This window comes from Rattus norvegicus, chromosome 4 (assembly GCF_021556685.1).
Source record: "Rattus norvegicus strain SHRSP/BbbUtx chromosome 4, alternate assembly SHRSP_T2T, whole genome shotgun sequence".
NCBI lineage: Eukaryota > Metazoa > Chordata > Mammalia > Rodentia > Muridae > Rattus > Rattus norvegicus.
Genome location: NC_141537.1, coordinates 136,761,443 through 136,766,040, shown reverse-complemented (window position 1 = coordinate 136,766,040; position 4,598 = coordinate 136,761,443).

The following is a 4,598-nucleotide window of genomic DNA, read 5'->3' as shown; positions in this document are numbered from 1 at the left end:
TTTCCTTTGTCCTGGGTTTCAAAATACTAGAGAATTAAAATCCAAGCAGAATGAACAGAGTAAAATTTTGACGCCTGTTCTGGAACAGAACTGAAGTGTATCTTCAAATAAATAGCACCAATGTCTTCATTTGTCTCACTAAAATTAAATAAAAAAATGCTTGTGCATTTTCTGCTTCCCCACTTTGTTTGACTTTGCTTTTAACTTTTTAGTGAATTTAATCAGCAAGTTCTTAGGGCCTGTTGTTGGGAGTTAGTCAGATATAACATCTAACTCTTTGTATATGACGTACATATACATTAGTCCATTTATTCTCTGTCATCAGTACAGGGGAGAATGGGAGATGCAGTGTCTGTTCTTGTAAAAATGTATGTGTAACACACAGGCAGTGAAGCTATATAGACATTCACGCCATATAGACTGTGTTGAAAGCCATGGTACAAGTGTGCTTAGAATTATTGAATGTAGAGATGTTTAATCTTTAACCTACATGGATAGGGCTTTAAGCATTTGAAATGATAAGTTAATTCTCCAGATCTGTTAGATTTCAAAGTTATATTTATGTTTTTTATTTCTAAAAAATGTCAGCAATGTGGTGAGATTTCATGCACATCTTTGCCCTCTATTCAGGAATTTCATCTGGCTTGAACTTGCACATGTCTTATGCATTCTAGCACAATCTCTGTGAGAACATCTATGTGTAATCAGCCTCTTGTGCCAGGGAAAACTGTTTCTGTGTTATCAACTACCTCTGACTCTTACATATTTTTCTGTTCTTCCATGAAGATCTTGGTGCTTGATATATGGGATATGATATTATGACATATTTATGACACTTAATTATTTTGCTATTGTTCTGATAAAGCACTATGATTAAGGCAATTCATAAAAGAAAGCAGTTAATTTGAGGCTTACAGTTTCAGAGGGTTAGGGTCCAAGACCATTATGACAGGGGGTATGGTAACAGGCTGAGAGGAATGGTGCTGGGGAGCTTATAACTTGATCTACAGGTACTAGTAGCACCAAGATTGGATATGGTGGAAATCTTCTGAAAACTCACAGACATACCTATATTGACACACCTCTTCCAACAACACCAAGCCTTCTCTCTAACCATTCGCAAATAATTCTTCCAACTAGGGACCATGTATACAAACACAAAATCCTCCAAGGGACTGTTCTTATTAAAACCAACACAAGGTTTACACTCCAGAGTCTACCAATTGACCAGTGAAGATTTTCTGTGTTAATCACCACCTTTTGAAAGGAGATAAGAGAAAGTCCTTTGATGAGGATTGGCATATGCTCTGATCTATGGGTATAGCAATAATTCATTGAGAATTGTTTTATTGCCATACTCTCTTAGTAGAATAATAATATTGGGGTCTCCCTAAGGACCTATGACCAACTAAGCACAGACCCTTGATCACCCCCTCCAGTGTCCTCCTAGTGCCAGGCATAGGTTTCATCTCACTAAGTGGATATTATATCTAAGCTAAAGGTGGTTGATTAATACAACAGTATTTTTAAATCTATTGTATCACTGTGTATACATTGTTAGACATGTCATTGTTATAGTTTCTAGCACCCACATCTGGGATTTGAATTATTATGCAGAGCATGACTATTTTGATGACTGGATAAAAAAAAACCAGGAAAATGAATAAAACACATTTTTTAAATTATCACAAATCAACAGTCTAGATATTTACTTAACAAGTTCCAATTCAACAGAAATGTCTATCAATAAACCTTGAGATTTTCGGAGCGCAGATTATTTTCTTTACAACTTAAAAAATCTTTTTATCAAGAAAAATTCTTGAAGTATGGCATTTTAGTCATTAGAATGCCTTGTAGATGACTTAACATACTTTTTATGATCTTACATAGGATTCATGCATCTAACTTATGAAAGCAACCATTTGAATCTCTCATCAACAAACACAAGTAATTTGGCAGGAAAAAGTGGAGTCAAATGGGTAACTTCTTCTTTAATAAGACCTACAAAGACCACACTTAAACACAGAAGGGAAATGAAAACAGAGGCAAAAGATATCTTTCTCACAAACACAGAGATGCTACTATGAAATTGATTAAATGGAGGATTTAGGACTGTGAAACAAGATTGAAAAACAATAAAAAATGATTCACCCAGAAAATTCTCCTGTGATGCCATCAGTAAGAGCCAATAGGAAAAGGTAATATTATCCCTCCAGTCAACTGAAGCTAACAGCTTATTTTTTTAACATCAACCATGATAAATGTTGAGTAATTATATGTTTTGGTGACAGAATACATACATAATTTTTCAAAAAAGTTATTTTTCATAGACAGTAGTTATGTATATTTTTATTAGTAATATTTAATTAAACACGTGAGGAATGAAGACTTTGAAGAGTAAGTGTTATGAAGAAGCAATTGACTGAAGTTCTTATTACTTGAGTATCTAAAAAATTGTCATTGAGAATAATTGTATCTTGTCAGGACCCATATAGGAAAGGGAAATAGTTAAGTTATCTGGAGATGGCCCACTGTTTTAGAAACGGTCTATGATGGGTGAACTCTGAGAGGCAAAGTCCCAAGTGACTTCATCCCAGGGTTGTTTCTTGTTGTTTATATTCCTTTCCTATCTCTATTTTGTAGCTTAATGATTTCTGGGACCAGCCCACACCCCACTGAGCAGATTTCCTACAGGTCAACAAGAAGGTGAACTTTCATGAACTAATGCTGTTTAGATGAATTAATGTCTTTATGAAATTCCTGATTTGATTGAAATAATTTTAGGAAGAAAATTTTTAGGAGATTGTTTTACTTCTTTTGCCAAAAAGATGTAATAAATTAAGAATCAAGAATAGATACTCAGCTATCAAAAACAATGACTTTATGAAATTTGTAGGCAAATGGTTGGAACTGGAAAATATCATCCTGAGTGAGGTAACCCAATCACAGAAAAACACACATGGTATGCACTCATTGATAAGTGGCTATTAGCCCAAATGCTTGAATTACCCTAGATGCCTAGAACAAATGAAACTCAAGACAGACGATCAAAATGTGAATGCTTCACTCCTTCTTTAAAAGGGGAACAAGAATACCCTTGGCAGGGAATAGAGAGGCAAAGATTAAAACAGACACAGAAGGAACACCCATTCAGAGCCTGCCCCACATGTGGCCGATACATATACAGCCATCCAATTAGACAAGATGGATGAAGCAAAGAAGTGCAGGCAGACAGGAGCCGGATGTAGATCGCTCCTGAGAGACACAGCCAGAATACAACAAACACAGAGGCGTATGCCAGCAGCAAACCACTGAACTGAGAATAGGACCCCCGTTGAAGGAATCAGAGAAAGAACTGGAAGAGCTTGAAGGGGCTCGAGACCCCATATGTACAACAATGCCAAGCAACCAGAGCTTCCAGGGACTAAGCCACTACCTAAAGACTATACATGGACTGACCCTGGACTCTGACCTCATAGGTAGCAATGAATATCCTAATAAGAGCACCAGTGGAAGGGGAAGCCCTGGGTCCTGCTAAGACTGAACCCCCAGTGAACGTGATTGTTGGGGGGAGGGTGGCAATGGGGGGGAGGGTGGCAATGGGGGGGAGGATGGGGAGGGGAACACCCATAAAGAAGGGGAGGGGGAGGGATTAGGAGGATGTTTGCCCGGAAACCGGGAAAGGGAATAACACTCGAAATGTAAATAAGAAATACTCAAGTTAATAAAAAATAAAAAAATAAAAAAATAAAAAAATAAAAAAAAAGAATCAAGAATAGAATATATTCACTGCTCATAGAATGATAAATAAAGACTGCATACTGGGGAATAAAATGAGCTTTCACAATTAAACTAAAAAGAGAAGTAGGATTGAGACAAACTTTTAATCAAAGAAAAACATTTGTTATAGGTCAGGTCCAAGGACAAAGCTAGAGGTGTGTACCATGATAAAGCAAGGCCATGAGAATTTGTTGCTTTGAACTTACAATGAGCTTATAGAATGAAACACTGCTTTGAACTTGCTATCTACATTCTTCTGTACCTCCCATTTTATGTAACACTTATTTGTAATTCTTTCTCATATACAGGACTTTGTATCTAAATGTTATGAAAAGGTGAAAGCAATAATAAAAGTTGGTGTCGTCATGTCCTCTACATCCAGAATGTGTGTGTATGACTTGGAATTTTTGCCTCATCCATCAAAATATAGGTATGTGGCTTGGAGGCGTTCTGTCCCATCCACCAAATGTATATATGTATATGTCTAATTGTCTACACATACATTGTAGGTACATGTGTATGCATGAACACTTGCAAAGTTGATGAGGCAGGTGGTTGGCCCTGACCAGAGTGTGTTTATCTATGATAGTGTGTATGATGTACATCTTGTCTGTATAAATAACTTCTTTTTTTCATTTTCTCTGGTTCACGAAGAGTTAATGAGTCCAAAACCTCTCACCTGGCCAGTCAGAGGTCCTTGAGCTACAGAGGAAGGAACCCTAACAATTAAGCTTTCCTTTATTCTAATCTCTTGATGCTAACATAAAGAGTTGATTACAAGAAGACAATGAATTTTGGCCTTAGATTAGCAAATAGTT